Here is a 21313-nt window from a genome sequence, read left to right as displayed (position 1 = left end):
CGGGCAATCTTGCCCACAGAATCGGTGAGCTGATGATGAATGGCTGTGAAGGCTTTGTGATTGCTCAGGCTCCTTTGTGGGACTGGACAATGGAGGAGGACACAAGTCTGGCTCAGGAGAGCAACGGATAAAACTGCTGGGTAGGATGGCGGGCTCCTGCCGACACGACCACTTGTTGACGTTGAAAGGATTTCACAACAAGTGAGCAGAAACAGAAACGATTCTGTTCGGCAGAGCTATTAGTTGCAACGTGTGGCCCCGGAGCGGTCACTCCCGATGTGTTTCCTCACTAATGAGCTCTGAATGCCCATTAAACTGGGCTGCTATAGGCCCAGAGCCACCCGGACAACGGCATGCATGAATGCCTTCCCCTGTTACTATTGGTTGGCCCAAGGAAGAAACAACTGGTATCACTCAAATTTAAACAGAGTTGACAGTACAGTTAAATGATCATTAATTAGAGTTTGTGGGCAGATAAAGACGCAGAGCCATTTCTAATGGCAAGATAGGTTAGCGTGACTCACTTGGGAGCATAACTCAGTCTGGTCCTGCCCTATTTCTTGGGCCATGTGGAGGGGCATCCATGGGATTTTAGACAGGGTAAAATAATCTGTAGAAAAGTGTGTGGGGGTGACAAAAATAAAGCTTTATAAGATGTAGGAGGTTTTTTAGTGATTAATAATACCTCAGACATAGTGCTAAGAACTGAATTCAATTGTATCTACGAAAAGTTCTTCAGCTGGATGTGATAGTATAGTAGGAGGTGCAAAAGAAGGCTTGAAAAGTTAAAAAACCAGGCTTGAACTTTGGCTCTTAAATTTATTTGTTGAGTGATCTCGAGCAAGTTTTGAAACTCAGGAATCTCCATTTCTCCATCTGTAAAATGAGGATAATCATCACCTCAACTTCACAGGGTTATTGAAAGGATCACATGAGGAAGAAATTCATAGGTTATAATGAATCATACAACCATCATTATCTCTCACTTTTGAGCTAACTGTGTTATACACAGAATAACATATCCAGAAGGTTGGTAGGTCTACCAATAAGCAAAGGCAAAGATGGTTCCAGTGAAAAGACAAATTTAAATTTTGTTTCCCAAACATTTCATTCTGAGAGTAATGATTCAAGCTGCATGACACCTCAAAATACCTCAAGAGAAAAATCAATCATTCTCTCAGAGGTCTTTTTCCTAATTGTTCAACTCATGGTAGTATCTCCTCAGAAATAATGGCAATAGAACTGAATGAAGAACAATATGTCATGATCAGAAGATTAACATCTTATTCAGAAAGTAAGAAATATTCTCATATACATCCTTGACTTCAAACACCATCCCCCTAACCCATAAATCTCTACATAGAACTTCATCTGCTCTCCTGAAACCCAGATCTGGAACCCAAGCTTCCTTCATATCTAAAATGGATATTTCACAAGAATCTCAAATGTAATATTTCTATAAAAGTTAGCTTTTGCTGTATGATAAACTTCTCCAAAACTTAGTGGTTCAAAACAGTGACTATTGATTTAGCTCATGATTCTAGGAGTCGGCAATTTGGGCTGGGCTCAGTGGGGTGATTCTTCTGGTGTTGGCTGGACTCACTCATGTGTCCATACTCAGGTATTTGGTAAGATGGGCTGGTTGGCTGGTCCAGGATGGCCGCGGTCAAGATGGCTTATTTCTGCTGCACATGATCTTCCATCCTGGAGTTGGGCAGCCTAGGCTTGCTCACACGGGGGCTACATGGTTCCAAGAGAAAGAGCAGAAGTGGTCAGAGCCTTTTCAGGCCTAGACTTGGAACTGGCATGCATTCCTGCATTCTATTGGCCAACACAAGTCACAGGTCAAGGGTGGGAGAAAAGGGTTGAGTAGATTCCATTTCTTGGTGGAAAAAGATGCAAAGTCTCACTGCAAAGAAGTGTGGATATACAGAGGGAAATTAATATGGCCATTTTTGCTGATAATCCCAAACTGTTCCAAACTGAACTCACTATGGTCCCAATGAAACTCTTCTCACCCTTGTTTGTCCCATTTTGGTTAAAGCCATCAAGGCCTACCCAAAAACTTTAACGTTATTCTGGGACATTTCATGCTGACAGTGGGTGGCTGAGTTTTATTATGTCTACTTGCTTGATAGATCTTTATTCAATACTCTCATCATCTCCAATCTAATAGACTCCCAGTTTGAATATAGGTTCTTCTCATTTTTGCCTGGATTATTCTGATAACACAACTGCTTTGTCTCCAGTATTACTTTCTATATTAGTTTTCTATTGCTATGTCACAATGTACTACAAATTTAGCAGCTTAAAAAAACACCCATTTATTATCTCACAGTTTCTGTAGGTTGGAAGTCTGGGTATAAGTTAGTTGGATTCTCTGCCAAGGATCTCACAAGATCAGCTGGGTTATGTTCCTTTCTGGGGCTCATAACCCTTTACGAAAGTCATGGGACTATTAGCAGAATTCAGTTCCTTGCTATTGTAGGATGGAGGTCTCCACTTTCCTTCTGGCCATCAGCACTAGAAGCCACCTGTTGTTCCTACCAAAAGACCTCCTCCATAAACATGAGAGTTGCTTTCTTCCAGGCCAGTAGGAGCATATCTCTTTGACTTCCATCCTTTCCCCATCCCAGGATGCTAAGACAGAATCTTATATACAATATAACTAAATTACAGGAATGACCTGTCATCATTCTCAAGTTCCTCTCACATTCGAGGGTAGAGGACCACACAAGTTATGCACACCTGCTCACTGGCAGGGAGAATCTTGGGGACCATTTAGAATTCTGTCTACTATATCTTCCTCCAAAAGTAACCATCTCATCAGAATGCAAATTGGATTATGCAATTCCTTGACTTTTAATCCATTCATGGATTCCTATTACCTATAAGATAAACATCTTCTTTGACAGATTGAATCTTTCCCTTGAAAGTCTTTCTCACATAAGCCAAGACACAAGAAAAATGTTCTCAGTTTGGAGTAAGCCCATCAAGTCAGAGACATGGCTAGACCAGCAGATAAGTGGCACGTATCTAAATGACTTAGGCTCAAAACATATCATCTGACACAGATGTAGTGAAAAGAAGGGCCATTTGTACCCCAAAGTTCATAGCAGCAATGTCTGCAATAGTGAAACTGTGGAAAGAGCCGAGATGCCCTTCGACAGAGTAATGGACAAAGATGTGTTCCATATATTGGGGCACCTGGGTGGCTCAGATGGTTCAGCATCTGCCTTCGGCTCAGGTCATGATCCCAGGGTCCTGGGATCAAGCCCCGCATCCGGCCCCCTGTTTGGCGGGAAGCCTGCTTCTCCCTCTCCCACTCCCCCTGCTTGTGCTCTCTCTCTCGCTGTGTCTCTTCTCTGTCAAATAAATAAATAAAATCTTAAAAAAAAAAGATGTGTTCCATATACACAATGGAATATTTCTCAGCCATCAGAAAGGATGAATACCCAACTTTTACATCAACATGAATGGGACTGGAGGAGATTATGCTAAGTGAACTAAGTCAAGCAGAGAAAGTCAATTATCATATGGTTTCACTTATTTGTGGAACATAAGGAAGAGCGTGGAGGACATTAGGAGAAGGAAGGGAGAAATGAAGGGGGGAATCGGAGGGAGAGACGAATCATGAGAGACGATGGACTCTGAGAAACAAACTGAGGGTTTTAGAGGGGAGGGGGATGGGGGGATGAGTTAGCCTAGTGATGGGTATTAAGGAGGGCACGTACTGCATGGAGCACTGGGTGTTGTATGAAAACAATGAATCATGGATCACTGCATCAAAAACTGGTGATGTATTGTATGGTGACTAACATAACATAATAAAATAAAGAAAAATATCATCTGTTCAGTATTTGGACTATATTTAATCATGCACCCTATGGACACTAAAAAATCATCAGAAAGAAAATGTTGTAGGCCAAATGGGTTTTTTACTCCCTTTAAGACTCGAGAATAAAATAAGTATGCAGCATACAAGCATAAGCTTGTGTTTATTAAAAATAAACAAAAAATGATTCTAATAATGTTTAAAGTCTGTAGAGTTATAGATATTCAACAACATAATTAAACGTTGTCAACTGTACTCAATCCCACTTAATTAATAGTTCACTTTTATCATTTGGCTACTCTATGCCAGGTGCTATGCCTAGCTTGTATGCAATATTTCATTTAATTTTTATGGCAGTCCAATGCAGTAGGTATGATTAGCCTCATTTTTTTGGAGGAGGAAACTGAGGTAGTAGGAAGTTAGGTAGAGCACAGCTGATGAGTGACAAAAAACGATATTCAAATATGTATGTCAGAATGAGGTTACATGTGAGTACTTTCAGTCCTGGCAACATGGTAGACAGATCCAGTGCAGAGTCCCTTCCCAGACTAAACACACACACACACGCACACACACACACACACACACAGTGGATAAAATAAAACACAATCAGTTAAATATGAGTTCAGAATAAAGAGAAAGTCCCAGATACCAGAACGAAGAGTCCAAATGAAGTCTGAACAAATGAACACTACAGCAATCTAGGAGAATGCTGGATGTAGAAACATCTTCCAATAGCTAGGAGTTTTCATGTTTATGTAGGGAAAGAAGACTGAGAAGATGTGGCCTTGGGCCTGATCAAAATGTGCAGCTGGAGCTGTAGCATGTGCATAAGGTTCTAACCCTGGTGGGGCTGCCTTGCCATACAAGAGTGGGGAGAAAATCTCTATTCACAAGGTCATGAAAACAGCAGGGATGTTTGTCTCTCCTTGGGGCTCTAACAGAAAAAAATAGCCCCCACCTTCCCCATGAAATATCAAAACCCAAGCCTGAACTGTCCGCAGCTGTGCCTTAGAATGCATGTTCCCACACTGTATTGGTATTCCAAGCAAAGAAACACATGTAAAGATTTGTCTTAGACAGAAACCAGAAGCACATGAGTATGCTGTGTACAGACGCTTCTACCCTAGCTCATGGGACCTGGCAGCGAGAAAGTGCAGATAAAGGTGAATTCAGAGTCCAAAATTACAAACCATATGAGGGAATGATCCACTATAAGGGAGAGTCAGCCGATACAATAAAGAGGAGGATGAGCATCTCCATAATTTTAGATGTTCTTATAGCTGAAAGAGTTTATAAAATAGGAAACAAAAAACTTAATTTAAAATATAGACTGAAAACTAAAACATAATTAGATTTGAAGAAAAACTGAATGGAACTGCCATAACTTAATATGTCTTATTTAAATGAAAAACTCAATAGTTATTTAAGTTAAATTAATGGTTATTTAAATTAAAACTTCAACAACAGACTAAATACAAGAAGAAAAAGGTACAGATTTGGAACTTGAAACTTGAAAAAAAAGAAAGCAGGTATAACATTATCAAAGGGAAAAAGCATTATGAATAATGCTAAAATGAATAATTTATCAGAAAACTACAGTGATCCTGGCCTGTAAGAACCACATCATCTAGATTCACACTATCTAAAGGAGCAATCAGATAATGACAAACCCACAAGTTAACACACCTCTGTGAGAAACTAAGTCAATTAAGCAGATAAAATTAGCAAAGTCATAAGACATTTTGAAAAACAAAATAAAAACTCTTGAATATATATCTTGCATATTGAAACCTTGAATCTTAAAATTACAGAATAGTATTCTTAATCCTAAAACTAGAGAACAGTATTCTTTTAAAGCACACAGTGGACATTTACAAAGTTAACCATGCACAGAGTCACAAAGCAATTGCCAAAAAGTACGAAAGAATCAAAATACCAATCTTTTTTTTCCTCCTTAATATAGATAAATATAAAAAACAATAATAAAATTATGGTTGTAAACCTCTCATATGTCCGGAAATTAACAAAATATATTTTTAAACAGTTTCCCGGTTAAAAATATGTTTCAGAAATGACAACATTTAAAATTAGGTGACAATGAAAGCACTACATTTTAAAAATTATGAGATGGAGCACTGGGTGTTATATGCAAACAATGAATCATGGAACACTACATCAAAAACTAATGATGTAATGTATGGTGATTAACATAACATAATAAAAAAGAGCAAAAAATAAATTATGAGATGGAGCTGGTACTGTACTTGGAGAAAATTTATAATCTTTAACACATAAATTAGAAAGAGAGAGATTAAAAATGAATGAGTTAAACATTTAAGTCAAGAAGTTAGAAAAGAGGGTGCCTGGTGGCTCAGTCAGTTAAGCATCTGCCTTGGGCTCAGGTCATGATCTCAGAGTCCTGGGATTGAGCCCCGCATCGGGCTCCTTGCTCAGTGGGGACCTTACTTTTCCCTCTACCCCTCACCTCCCTCTCCCCCCGTTCATGCTCTCTGTCTCTCTCTCTCTCAAACAAATAAATAAAATCTTAAAAAAAAAATGAGTTAGAAAAGAGCAACATAGTAAAATTTTAAGCAGAAGAAAGGAAATAATAAAGAGAATGTGTTAATGAAAAGAAAAAAGAGAAAGAACAATTAAGCCAAAAGCTATCCTACAGCAAAGACAACAAAATCATTCTCTAGAATGACTGATTTAAAAAGAGAGACAGAAGAAATGAACAAATAAAATCAGGAAGTTTAAAAGGACAAATAAATACAGACAGAAAATATTTAAAAACATAAAGTAAAAAACAGCTTAATGCCAACGATTTTTAAAATTATTAAAATGAACAACAGTCCAGATAAATGTTAATTACTACAAATGACTAATGCAAAACTACTTGACATAAGCAGACTTATTTATAATCATTATATAAATTTGATCTACATCCAAAATTTCCTTGTTATGAAAAAGAACTGGCCAACAAAATTTTTCTGGAGAGACCTATCAAATCTTCCAGGAACAAACACTGTTGTTCTATATCAACTGTTTCAGAAAACAACAAAGGAAGGAAAGCTTCCTAAATCATCTCGGGAGGCTAATAATATCTCCATGGCAAAAGCAGACAAGCTAGTATTGGAAAAAAAACTTACAAGGCACACTTATTCTTGAGTATATATGCAAAATCATAAATAGAATACCAGTAAATCAAATCCAACTCTGTGTGTGTGAGAGAGAGAGAGAGAGAGAGAGAAAGAGAAAGATAGAAACAGAGAATGTGTGTGTATATGTTTGTATGTAGGATTTATCATAAGAGGTAAATATGATTTAATACTAAAATATTTATTAATGTAGTTTATCACATGAGTAGATTAAAGGAGGTAAAAACCACATGGTAATTTGAAAAAATGTAAACATGCAATGCAATCATTATTTTAAAATTTTTAGCCAAATTGGAATTGAAAGAATCTTTCTCAATCTGATAAAGAGAATCTACTTCAGACTGAAAACAAACATCATAATTACTGATAGGAGCTCTCCCTTCAAAATTAGGAACAAATCAAGGATGCCAGTTATCAACTTCTATTTAACATTGTATAGGAGATCTTAACCAGTTGCCATCCAAAAACTGTGGATTAGCCATATACTGAGGTAAAATATTTGCAAAACATGTATTTGATAAAGGTCTTATATTCAGAATATAAAAAGAATGTTTCTGGAATATGTAAGTAAGCTACCTACAATAGATCTAAGTTATTAAAGACCCAATGGAGAAAATTATAAACATTTGTTGAAGTACATAAGGGAAGATATTACTCTTTGGAGAGATGTATATGTCATTGTAGGAAGATTTAATATCATGGAGGTGTCCGTTGTCATCTAATAAATCTCTAAATTTAATGCAACAAATCACAACTGACGGTTTTTCATTGGCTTGGCAGAAAGCTAATCCTAAAATTTATATGGATGAATAGAGGGCCAAGAATAATCAAGATAATTTTGAAGAAGAATTAGGAGGAGAAATTTGCTTGACCAGCTATTAAAAGTTATTTTAGAGCCAGGTTAATGAAAGTAGGGTGATATTGCTGCAGGTGTAGAGAGACCAATGAAACAGAATAGACAAAAACAAGCCCATATACACACCTGTGCATGTGTGTGCATGTGGGTGTACATGTGCATACGCGTGTGTGTTGTAAAGATATTCGAAGAGACAGGTGCCGTTACAGATTCATGGGGAAAAAAGAACCACTTACCATCTGATTGGGGAAAAATGGCTTGCATTACAGAAAAAAAGAAAATTGGATCCCCATCTTAAGCCTTTCACTAAAAGCAATTCTAGATAAGTTAAAGTTCTCGATGTGAAATACAAAACTTTAATATGCTTAGAAGAAAAGAAAAGAAAATTTCATTATAATATCTGGATAAGCAATGATATCATAAACAATACACAAAAGCATCAACCATAAATGAAGTCTTCTTATAAATGACACTACATTAAAATTTAAATAATTAGATAAAAATGGGCACCATGAACAAATAAAAAAGAAAAGCCACTGATTTTTTTAAATGCATATTAAAGGGTTAAAGACAATTTATTAGCATCTAAAATGTATAAACAATTTCAATTAATGTTAAGTAAGTGGCAAACAATCCCTGCCCCATCTCCAGCTCCCTACAATGAAAAAAGGTTGTGAATAAGAAATTCACAGAGAGGGGACACATGATTGGCACACTGTTGAGCATCCACTCCTCGTTTCTGATCAGGTCATGATCTCAGGGTCAGGAGACGGAGCCCCATGTCGGGCTTACGCTCGGCACAGAGTCTGCTTGAGATTCTCTCTTCCTCTTCCCTTGCCCCTCATGCTCATGCTCTCTCCGTCTCAAATAAATAAATAAATCTTTTAAAAACAATTCTCAGGAAGTAAAAATCCCAATAATAACATCAGTAGTAATCAGAAAAAAATCAGCAAAGCAACAGTGAAAGAATGTCGGCTCTTTACACTATGTAAAAATAAAAAGTTTGATGACGTCAGATATCTTATGGTGTCCAGTAAAGGGTTTAATGCTGGAACCAGGCCCTCCCACAGTCTGCTAACAACCTCTTAGGGGAGTAATAATCTGCCTGTCCATCAATAGACAGTACATAAATGTACTTATTACACCACGAACTACTACAGAGCAGAGATCAATGAACAAGATTTAATCAACATGGTTAAAACTGGAATACTCTTCTGGATTATAAAAAGAATAACTTGCTACATTTTAAACTCGGTTTGTACATTTGGGAGGAGAGATTTGGCAAGGGTTTTATTTGCAAACAATGCTAATATCCTGGAAGCACTCATTTTTAGTCATTTATAGCAAATATGCAAATAGATTTTAAGTCGGTAACACTGACTTAAATAACCGTCAGTTATTTGGTCGTTATTAAATGTCACGTTCCCGGGGCTCTCACCAAGGAGGGCTGGAAGGGCAGGACAGCGCTGAGCAGCTCTTGCTTTTTATCAAAACTATGAAATTAAAAAAAAAAAGAAAAGAAACTCTATGTGCTTTGGCCCCCAGGAAACTCAGAGCTCACTGAATTATCAGGCACAGCTGCCATTTTAACTTTGTTTTGGGTCTTACTTATTTATTCCACCTTTCACTTGGTTTTTCATCTTTGATCATCCTTTCAACAGTCTTACTGTCTTGCCTCTTAAGCCAATCCCAACAACAATAGAAAACAAAAATAAGACATTGGAAAATAACTAAAATGTGAAGAAATCGGTTGTTCAGAAAATTAAGTTTAAAACATGTAAATTTAAAGCACGGGAGGAGGGTCGGGGGATGGGTTAGCCCGGTGATGGGTATTAAGGAGGGCACGTACTGCACGGAGCACTGGGTGTTATATGAAAGTAATGGATCGTGGATCACCACATCAAAAACTAATGATGTATTGTATGGTGACTAACATAACATAATAAAATAAAAAAGAACTGGGATTTCCAATATGGAAGCCACAAAACACAGCTGGACTTGAAATTTTATTGCGGGCTTGAAATGTAGGTAGTCCGAATTTAGATGTGTTGTAAATGTAGAATACATATGCAATTCAAGGAATAGAAAATGTAAACTATCTCATTGATAATTTTTTTATATTGATGACATATTGAGATAATATTTTGGATATACTGGATAAAATAAATTAATTATTTAAATTAAAAAAAAAAGATAAAGCACGGACCCCCTCCCCTGTCTCAGCCGCTCTGGCATTAGTCAGTGTCCCTAAACCCAAGTCATACAGTAGTGGGAGGGATAGCGTGTTACTACTTTGAGAGTCCCTGTACCTTTAAAGAATTTTGAGGAAATAAATGGGCAGCGGTTAGGCCCAAGGAAGACAAGCAGTCGGATTCCAGGAACAGTGAAAAGATGTTGTGGGGTTAAGGCCTCCCCAGCATCTCTAGATCCACATGCTATTAACCAGTTCAATTATCTTGTAAGCAAAATGCCCCACCTAGCCTGGGACACGGAGCAAGCAGACAACTAGAGTTCTCTTCTCTTAAAGCCTTTGTTCTCAACATTTGGCCACGTCTGGAGACATTTTGGGTTGTCACAGCTACGGAGGTGCCCTTGGCATCTAGTGCGTAGAGCTTAGGGATGTTGCTAAAGATCCTACAATGCACCGAACAGCCCTCCTCCCCTACCCCAACAAAGAAGCACCCGGCCCAAATGCCAATAGTTTCAAGGTTGAGAGACCCCCCCCCCCCACCGCCCGCACAGAGTTGAAGTTTAATAGTAGAGATTTAGAAGAAGCTAACTGCTTTTTAAATTAAAATCATTGGTTTCTCCTAGAACACTATGGAGTCCGTCAAGTATGTGTTTCAGATTCTTCATTTTGTGAACAATCACATAGGGTTTGGGGTATGGAAATATCGATTCCAACCAGACCACACTTTATCTAGTATATGTCTCTTTCCAGCAAATGAGTTCACTTGTCAAAGTTTGAATTTTCTTGTCAAATAATAGGTTTTTAAAAAATACTCTTTAATAACATGATTTGTAATTGTTCTTTCCCCTACCAGTAGGAAAAAAAAAAGACGCTTTCCATTTTTGTTAAAATGTTTTCATATGATAGAAGATATTCCACTAGAAATGTTCGAGTTGTTCAAATAAGACTTTGTGGTTTGCATTTTAAAGAAAGATTAAAGTGGCTGGAGGGAGAAAGCCAGTGGAGCTGCGGCCATTTACTGTACACGGGCAGTGGGGTCTAGAAAGAGGAGACATGGCCAGGAATCAGAAACCCATCTTTTACTCTGGTGGTCCTCAAAGTGTGGTCCGTGGAGCAGTAACACCATCAGCATCAGCCAGGAATTAGTGAGAAATGCAGGTTCTCGGGCCCCACCTCGACCTGCTGACTTGCACATCAGGAGCTGGGGCAGTCACACAAGACTTCCATGTAATCCTGATGCACACAGACCTAAAGCTCCTTCACTTCTTACTGATATCACTTGGGCAAGTCAGTGACCTCCGTGACCCTCAATTTCTTTGTGTATTTGCCTCTCTGGAGGAAAACAAAAGGCGAATTCACTATAAAAGCGCTTTGCAAACTGCATGGTGTAACGCTAATATTATTAATGTGGAACATACCAAAGTCAGAATCCATGCTGTTGAGGATAGACGGCCTGGACCTCCCTTACAAATGTGTCCTTGACTTTTTCTGTTCGTTATCCCCAAAGCGGAGATGTCCACCCCTAGGACAAGTGGCTTGGGCCATGTATCAATCAGATAGAGGGTTCACAGAAATGACTCAGTGTTTACCAGGGTAAACAAGAAAACTTGCAAGCCATGCAAAAAAGGCACCCCAAAACACTTAACGATTATTTTCATCCTGGCATAACTGTATCCCAATGTACTTGGTTCTTGTTGATAACAAATTGTACCCTGAACTTCAGTCCCACAGGTAAAGTCTGAGAACTAAAAACACGCTGTGGGAATGGCATTTGGTCTGGTTGGTCACCCATCACCTCTCAAAAAAGGAATGAAGTCTTTGTATTAATCTCTAAATTAATAATTTCTAAATTAATCTCTCATGCTCTCGTTCCTTCTTCATTGCTAAGCTACCATAGCAGCAAATGCTCTCAGAATAACACAAGTTGTGGAGTCTCAGCTGGATCCCTAAATAGTCAGTGGATAATTTTTCAAAGATTTATTTATTTATTTGAGAGAGGGAGAGAGCCGGGGGAGGGGCAGAGGGAGAGGGAGAGAGAGAATCCCAAGCAGACTCCCTGCTCAGTGCAGAGCCCCACGTGGGGCTCTATCTCACGACCCTGAGGCCATGACCTGAGCCAAAATCAAGAGTCAGATGCTCAACTGACTGAGCCACCCAGATGCCCCCTCACTGGATTATTTTTTATTATGAGTATAAAATAATCTGGAGATTTTGAGTGTTTTAGTTGAGGTTCCAAAGTGATATTATAAGGGTATTTGCTCCACCCCCACATTCCAGCGAAGCCTCTATTTACTGGAACTTAAGAGTTCTAAGCTGTTTTGTTTCTATTACCTCATAAAGTCAAAAGAGTATCTTAGAAAATTGTGTGGGCAACAAAGTAAAATCACTATAGATGCTGTTTTTATTTAGAGCATGTAGAGAAGTGAGGCATTTATTCGCAGCAGGTTCTGGTCTTGGTACCCACCTGTAAAGTAGGATCATATCACTCACCTATCAGAGTTGTCTGGATAATTTAATGAGATAATAAGATGTTTAGTACATGCAAAGAATTTCATGCAGTGGGTGGCACATATAAGTGCTCATTTGAGATAATATTTATTTATCTCTGAAAGTCATTTCAAAGGCCCAGGCTTGCTTTTGTGGACACATAAGGACCTCTCCCATTTCTGCCCACACCGTTTGAATTTTCTTGGTAAATATGACTGGATTCACTTGTGGAAATCGTGAATATAGTGATGGGTTTCACAAAAACTATAGCTTTTTTTTGCCTGCTATCCACATAGGTAGCGAGTGGAAGAGGATTTCAGGTATGGGGAGCTCTGAACTTGGAGTTTGGGTTATAAAAGGACATTTGTGAAACAATGGATCAATATGTGAACATACCATTGCCCCTGCTGATAAGGAGAGTCAAACAGAGCAAATTTTTACTGCCAAAATGGGGTGCTGAGAAAGGTGTCATTTGCCTCCTGACATTTAAATTTGGGGTGACACGGTGCCTGTCTTGTTGGGTATGTCATAGTGACTTTCAGCCAAGCCCAGTGGTTCCATTACATTGTGAGCATTGCAATGTACCCTTTGCTACCTCGGCCCCAAATCTCTAAAACCAGCAAGTGTTATTTATAAAAATAGACCCATTGAGCATTCATCCTGAGCCAGCAAAGTGCTCCCATCAGTTCACTAGTGAGCATTTGCTGTGCGGAGACACGGGGTTACACATTGGGAACCTAACAGTCTACCTGACAAAACCAATCCCTGCCCTAACAGAGTTCCCCCTTGGGTTCTTTCTGTACTTATTATAGTTTTCACTACAGGAAAGATATTTTTATTCCCATTTCACAGATTTCAGGAATGAGGCTCAGAGAGTTTAAGTCCTCAGAGATTGGATTCAAATTCAGGTTTCTCTAACCCTTATTCCGATCTTATTTTCAAAATGCCTGATGATCTTCAACTATATCTGGTGTTGAGCCCTTTTTATCATGAGAATTGTAAACTTGAAGTACTCTTTCAATGGAGAAATGATAGATTCTGAATAACTCTTTGCACTTCATTATGTTTAAGGCATGTTTCAAGGTTTAAGCAATGACTGTCATCTGTGTACAGGTTGCTTATGACTTAAGTTGGTTGTCTGCTTACATTTTTTTATAACCTTCAACATAAGGAGGAAGAGTGCTCATCCCTGTTATCATCTTCATGTGCAGAGAAGGAAACTGAGACCCCAGAGTTAAGTAAGTGGAAAAGTTGGCATTCAAAGCCAGTTCTCCGACTTCATGCACTGGATTTACTTTCTATCCTGAGTGACTGTGGGAGCAGTGGCACAAGGCCCCCACAAGGATGCAAATTTGTGGCTGTGTATGGTGCACGAGTATCAGACAAACAGTCCCACTTCTGTCATGAAAGTTATTTCTCTCCTTTTAGCAATTGGATATTTCTGGCTAATCTTGAGATTAGCCAATCTATGTTGATGAAGAGATCGCTTGGTCTTTAAACATATTTTTATGTATGTGGTTGATAATGACTATTTCAACATTTTGCGAATAATCCCCGAAAGGATGGAAGAGAAGTTCCAATAGCTCTAAGGGTCAAATTTAATTCTGTAAGAGTTTATTAGTAAAAAGATTTGGGTTTTGTTCATTTCCTTCCAGTGTATTCTATGAATGCAATCTGGGTAGAGTTCTGATTTGTAAATAAAAACCTTGAATTTTCACACCCTGATCCCCCAGCTTATTAGCCCTGGGTCTTGGAAAACTCAAGATGCAGGTTCCTCATCTACCAAATGAAGCTAGAGTACCTTCTTTCTATTGTTACTGTGAGGATTAAATGTGATAATTTATGTAAAAATGATCTAGAAATTATAAGTCACAAAGGAAAGTGATGCATTAGATACTTTGGTGTCCTTAAAATTTTAACTTGGGGGCATAAACTCATGATGGTAGATGCTAGTGTTTTCATAAATTGGGAGGCTTAGAAGGAGCTCATGCCTGGACAGAAATTATGCTGCTGAGTTTATCATTTGTGTGTTTACCTCCTTCACTTAATGGAAAATCTGGAGGGTGGGCAGGCATTATGACTTATTCAGCTTGTTTATCTCCAGTGGCTGACACTCACGCAAAAACATTTGAGAACTCAATAAATATTTTGAGGAATGAATGAATCTGACCAGCTACTGGGAGGTGAGATCATAAAGGGAACATAAAGCCTTATAGTTCATCATCAGGCTCCCCTGCTAGCTCGAAGACATGAGCGTCAATGGAAATGAGAGTTGGTCCAAGATTATACATGGATCTTTTGTATATTTTTCATTGACTTCTCACTCTAAGCATTAGCTTTCTTTATGTTCCTGGAACTATAAAAACACTAGCTTTTATACAATTGTAAGCTATGCCTTAGATTTATGAATTTATGGAAACCAAGGTATTTAATACCCTACATTTCTGTGATTTAAATTTACACATTCCTGAAAATTCAGCCCGAGATTGCCTACAAAAGTAAATACATGCCCCAATTTGTCTAAAACAGTCCTGGTTTATATCTGCCGTCCTGAAGGGGGGGTTAATTATTAATAGTTCTTTCATTCTCCAAAGCATTCTGTTTTGGATAATTGAGAAAAACTGGAATGGATGTAACTTGCTAGATTTCTTTGTTGCTGCTAGAAGTGAGAGAGGCAGTATTGTTGTATGGTTAGAACATATGGGCTTTGGGATCTAACAGCCGGATCTTTAATTCCATCCCCTTAATTTACTAACTATTTAATCCTAGGCAAGTTACATAACCTCTCTAAATGTCATTAGTAATTACTGCTATTAAAACAGAATTGCTGGGGCACCTCGCTGGCTAAGTTGGAAGAACATGTGACTCCTGATCTCGGGGTCATGAGCTTGACCCCCATGTTGGGGGTAGAGATTACTTAATAAATAAATAAATAAATAATTTTTTAAAAGCCAGAATTGCTAATAACATCAACCTTGACAGTTGTTGTGATAATTGAATGATATAATGCATGAGAAGCATAAGGCCCGCTGTAAAGTAATCACTCAATAAATATTGGTTATTAGCTACGAATATAGTTTTCGCTCCAATTTTTGTCCCAGTGAGGGGCAGCACAGCCACTCCATGTAGTTGGGGGTATCTGCCCTAAGCCTCAGGGAAGAGCCCAGGTCAGAGAAGATGGTGGCAGAGAAAAGTGATGTTAACCAGTGGACGATTCATGAAGACTCGTGATGTGACAGATCCAGATAACTTTTCAGAGAATGCAGTAGTTGTTCAGCTGTTTAAAGTCTGTCTTCCCCCCCAGTCAGCTATATGCTCCATGAGGGCAGGGACTATATCTGACCTTTCTACTATTTGTGGCTTCGGAACACGGCTTCGTGTCTTAGGAAGAAGGCCAGCATGCAGAGGAATGTTGGACCACCGGAGTTCCCATGAAATCTAAGAATGCCAAGCTGCAACAAACGTAGAATGTCCTTAGTCTGCAGGACTTCTGTACCAGGTGTCTGGGAGGGACAGAAAGACCAGGTCAGCATGTGGGAGGAGAGAAGGTGGGCTCTGGGATTTGACCCAGTGGGCCAAGGCTGACAGGCTATCCCCAGTAACCACACCTCCACTGTCCACCATTGTCCCTCGGAGTCAACCGGAGTTTGATCCTCAGATATTTCTCACACCAAATGACCCTGGTGTCCAAGATTTGCTCCATCCAAGGGTTCTAGATTTCACTCATCCTAAATAAAAAGATTAGCCCCTGCTAGTTTTTGTGACCTGAATATCTAGATGACTATATTGTGTAGCTAATACACCAGTATTTCAACTCAGTGGGAAACTAGTGACACAAGTACTTTAACATCTATATAGGGAAATTTAGATGGAAATTACCTTGCCCAACAGAGATGGTATTTTTGAGCAAATGTGTGAACTGGGGGTTAAATGTGTAGTTTCGAAGAAAGTGGAGAAGTCAGGAAATTTTAGTCATTACTCAGGCTGAACAAGCCGTCTAGTTGATGGATTCTGGAGGTTTTTTCTTTTTGTAATCTGAAAATTTGCTTTAATCTTTTACTACATTTTATATGTGTACATGCAGCCCCCATGTCTGCTCAATGTGGCGAGGGCATAATTTTTTCCTGTGAAATTCTGTGAAAGAAGCAAAGTATGGGTCAGCCTGGAGGAAGAACCACAGACACAGCTCCAAATGCTTCGAACTCACAAGGAGGTAAACCAAGGGGGGCGGCAAGCGACTTTGTTCTTCCATTCTTCTTGTTCTTCCTTCTATCTGTTTGCATTTGTGACAACTACCCCAACCCCCCATGTCAGAAAGGAATGGACAGTGATTTGTGGAGAGGTTCCCAGGAAATGCATTTCAGAGTTCCTGAGGGAGCAGAGCCAGCCTTCCTAATGTGCAGGGCCCTGGGCTTTCTGTGTGCATCAGGCCACTTTTTTTTTTTTTTTCCTTTTGCCACTTGGGAGGGTAGTCTGGGGCAAGGTTTCAGCCACTGTTTTTACTCCTTCAGCCATTCAACAAATACTTATTGGGCACTTACTATGTGCTAGGCACCATGCAGCTTCTGGAAATTCAGAAGTAAACCAGATATATACAGTCTAGGAGAAAACCTGACAGACAAGAAAACATATATATAAGTATGTAAGTAAAATGTATATAACGTTAGACGGTGATAAGTTCTACGAAAAGAACTGAAGAAGGAAAGGAGATCCAGTATTGTCAGGGGGTTGCATTACTGAACAAGATGATAAGGCCTGTTCTCACTGATAAGGTAACATTTGACTAATGACCTGAAGGACATAGGGGAGCACGCCATGGGACTATCTTGGGGGTACACGTTCCAGGCAGGGGAAACACAAGTGTCAAGGCTCTGAGTGAGGAGCCTGCCTGCTATGTAGAAGGAAGAGCAAGAAGGTCTAGAGCAGAGTTAGAAAGTGGAGAAGAAGGGTACTAAGAGAGTTACTGCAAAGGGTCTTATAGGCCAATGGAAGGACTTTGGCTTTTTACTGTGACTGAAATGGGAAGCCATTGGTGGGTGTGAATGGAGAGGTGGTGTGAGCTGCCTTGCAAGTTAACAGGATCAGTCTGATTGCTGTGTGGGGAATATACTAAAAGGGGGCAAGATGGAAGCAGAAAGACCAGCTAAGAAGCTACTGTGATAGCCCAGGCAAGAGATGATGGTGGTTTGAATCAAGCTGTTAGCAGTGAACCGGTGGGAAGTGGTGAAATTCTGGATATATTTCATTGGAAATGTTGTTCACAGGGCCTTCTGTAGAGACTGATGCATGTTAGGGGGAAGGTCGTGGGTTCAAATTTGGGAATTTTCAGAGACTTTGCCGCAATCTGTATGGACTAGCACCTGCCCTGTGTTGCTAGAGAGCCATAACCATCCTTGATTGAGGAAGTTACCCAAGGAAAACTCCAGCCAGTTGGCAAGTGTTTGCAGACAAGTAATCTCAAGCAGGGAGTGCAGAAGGCTGCAGTGTTGCTCAGATGCTCCAACTGACTAGGTCAGAAAGCGGGCTGCCAGCTTTAGCAGGTGGCAGGAAGTCAGTTTCCAGGATAATCCTGGGATGACCCTGGGCACAGCTATCTCAGCTCTAGGTCAGAGAAGGTACCTGATTTGAAGGAATAGGCAAGAGATATGACCTGGGGAATTAGATTTTCACCGCTCAGCCCAAAGCACTAATTAAGGAACTTGGTGAGGAAGAATTAGTGCCTGACCAAAAACAAAATAATGATAATAGAAAGCCTACGTTTAATGCTTTAGAACTGTTTTCTGATATGGTAGCCATTAGTAACATGTGGCTATTAGGCATTTGAAAAATGCCTGGTTGAAGTCAGAATGGCTAAAATTAACAAGTCAGGAAACAACAGATGTTGACGAGGATGCAGAGAAAGGGGAACCCTCCTACACTGTTGATGGGAATGCAAGCTGGTATAGCCACTCTGGAAAACAGTATGGAGGTTCCTCAAAAAGTTGAAAATAGAGCATATGACTCAGCAATTGCACTACTGGGTATTTACCCCAAAGATACAAATGTAATGATCCGAAGGGGTACGTGCACCCCAATGTTTATAGCAGCAATGTCCACAATAGCCAAACTATGGAAAGAGCCAAGATGTCCATCAACAGATGAATGGATAAAGAAGGTGTGTTATACACACACACACACACACACACACACACACACACACACACACAATGGAATATTATGCAGCCCTCAAAAAACCCGAAATCTTGCCATTTGCAATGATGTGGATGGAACTAGAGGGTATTATGTTAAGCGAAATAAGTCAATCAGAGAAAGACATGTAACATATGATCTCACTGATATGAGTAATTCTTAACCTCAGGAAACAAACCGAGGGTTGCTGGAGTGGTGGGGGGTGGGAAGGATGGGGTGACTGGGAGATAGACATTGGGGAGGGTATGTGCTATGGTGAGTGCTGTGAATTGTGTAAGACTGATGAACCACAGACCTGTACCTCTGAAATAAATAATACATTATATGTTTAAAAAAAAAAGTAGGAAGGGAAAAATGAAGGGGGGGGGGATCAGAGGGAGAGACTAGCCATGAGAGACTATGGACTCTGAGAAATAAACTGAGGGTTCTGGGGGGCGGGGATGGGTTAGCCTGGTGATGGTTATTAAAGAGGGCATGTACTGAATGGAGCCCTGGGTCTTATACACAAACAATGAGTCATGGAACACTACATCAAAAATTGATGTATGGTGATTAACATAACATAATAAAATTAAATTTAAAAAAAAGAAAGAAAGAAAAGAAAAATGCCTGGTTGACATGAGATGTGCTGAAGGTGTAAACTACATATGGATTTCAAACACTTTGTATGGGACAACAAGAAGGTAAAATAACACTTCAATAAATATATGGATTACATGCTGAAATCATATTGGATAAACTTTAAAGAAATATATTAAAACATTAAAATTAATTTCACTTCCCTCCTTTTTAAATATGTGACCATTAGAAAACTTAAAATTATACTAATGGGACAGATTCATAAATACAGGGAACAAACTGGTGGTTCCAGAAGGGAACCAGAAATAGGTTCCAGATGGGCAGAAATAGGTGAAGGGGATTAAGAGGTACAAACTTCCAATTATAAAATAAATAAGTCATAGGGATGGAAAATACAGCCTAGAAAATATAGTCAATAATATTGTGATAACTTCATATGGAGAGAGATGGTAACTACACTTTTTGAGGTAAGCGTTATGCAATATATATATATAATTAGCAAATCACTACGTTGTATACCTGAAATGAATACAATATTGTATGTCAACTATACTTCAGTTAAAGAAAAGAATATAGAGGATGCCAGGGTGGCTCAGTGGGCTTAGCATCCAACTCCAGGTTTCGGCTCAGGTCATGATCTCAGGGTCGTGAGACAGCCCCATGTCGGGCTCCATGCTGGGTGTGGAGCCTGCTTAAGATTCTCTCTCTCCCTCTCCCTCTGCTCCAATCTCCACTCGCACTCTATCTCTCTATCTCTCAAAAAAAATTTTTTAATTAAAAGGGGTAAAATTATACTATGGCTCCCATTTGTGGCCCTCATTATATTTCTATTGGGCAGAGCTGCTCTGTATAAAACACTTTCATGCAACACCTCAAGGTAAATGCCAATTTGTCTTTGCTTTCCTTGAAGAAGTCAAAGTACAGAGAATTCTTAACTCTTCCAGACACGAGAAGAAGACTACGTATTAAGAATGGAAGCAAAGCAAATCAATGGCTATTCAAAATCTCTTCTAGTTCAACTGCTCTATTTGCTTTAACTTAACCATGGCTTTTTCATGGGGACAGGACTTAGATCAAGAGAGTGTCTCTTCTTCCTGGTGCAACTTTTTGGCCTTTAAAGGTTTATTCCATCTGGTGTGTCCATCTAGGACACATTTGGTGTCCCTCATTAACAGTGTATTTAGGAGCACTGTGGTCCACAGAAAAGTATGTACCTTGGCTAGGGCATCAAGGCTTCTCCAGGGGAAGCCTCTCTCGATAGAGGCTCTGCTTACAATAGAACTGTGTCTGCTCCTTTGATACAAACAGGTTGTATGCAATTCTGTAGGACTCCAAAAGATACTCTTCTACATGATAAGCTGGTTTTGATTTCCTTAGGGCCTTGTTAGAGAGTGTGAAGGAGGGGAGAAAAAGTAACTTCTACTGGGTTTCCATGCTGAGGCTGTAAGTTATTGATAAGAGGTGGGTTTGTGGTGGTAGCAGGCTGTCTGGATGTGGATGGGAAAGTCACCAACATCAGTAAAGGAGGTTGAGAAGCACAAAATGGTGCCCTTGGCATCACACAGTCTCTGATCATAGGCACCTCCAAAGGCCCTGTAGGGGCCCGGATCATGTTACCACTATACATTTCATAGCCACAAACTGACCCTGCTTTCAGACCTCTTGAAAACTATTCTTAGCATTACAGTATCTGGAAAATCAAGAGGTAAACACTGGCAGGCAATTTCAAGTGACCACAGACTCAAATCAAAGGGCCATAGTTATTTATTGTGGTATCCAGCATAAGAATGCACTGTTGGTTTTTTAGTGGCTTTTGTACCTATACATCCTAAGTCATTATTATGTAGCATTATCTTCAAACACCTGAGATATTGACACGGATGTAGATGTAAATATTTGGGATCAGGACCAGGAGTAAGTGTTGGTAAAATGGGCTTTCATCTATGAGGCTCATGAAAATAATCCTCTCCTCTCCTAAAAGTCTTTGTTCATACAAATTTCATGGTGATTTGGAC

General features: G+C 39.4%; 1 long non-coding RNA gene across 2 annotated transcripts in view; it reads right to left on the bottom strand.

The window, feature by feature from the left end:
* Positions 1–807: 807 nt before the first annotated feature.
* The window catches only part of LOC141374149 (uncharacterized), a 67049-nt gene continuing 46543 nt past the window's right edge, over positions 808–21313 (bottom strand). Inside the window, exons 4-5 of one of the 2 annotated variants that reach the window (XR_012380790.1) lie at positions 1604–1740; positions 808–876 (exon numbers count right to left, since the gene is read on the bottom strand). This is a non-coding gene — a long non-coding RNA (uncharacterized lncRNA). Of the gene's footprint in view, positions 877–1341; positions 1741–21313 lie in introns of those variants that run through there. The other variant, XR_012380789.1, reaches the window with a different exon arrangement.

The sequence above is a fragment of the Callorhinus ursinus genome, unplaced genomic scaffold, assembly GCF_003265705.2.
Source record: "Callorhinus ursinus isolate GAN/ISIS: 27379988/994484 unplaced genomic scaffold, GSC_fseal_2.0 scaffold14, whole genome shotgun sequence".
Lineage (NCBI taxonomy): Eukaryota > Metazoa > Chordata > Mammalia > Carnivora > Otariidae > Callorhinus > Callorhinus ursinus.
This window is presented reverse-complemented; position numbering and strand designations above follow the sequence as displayed.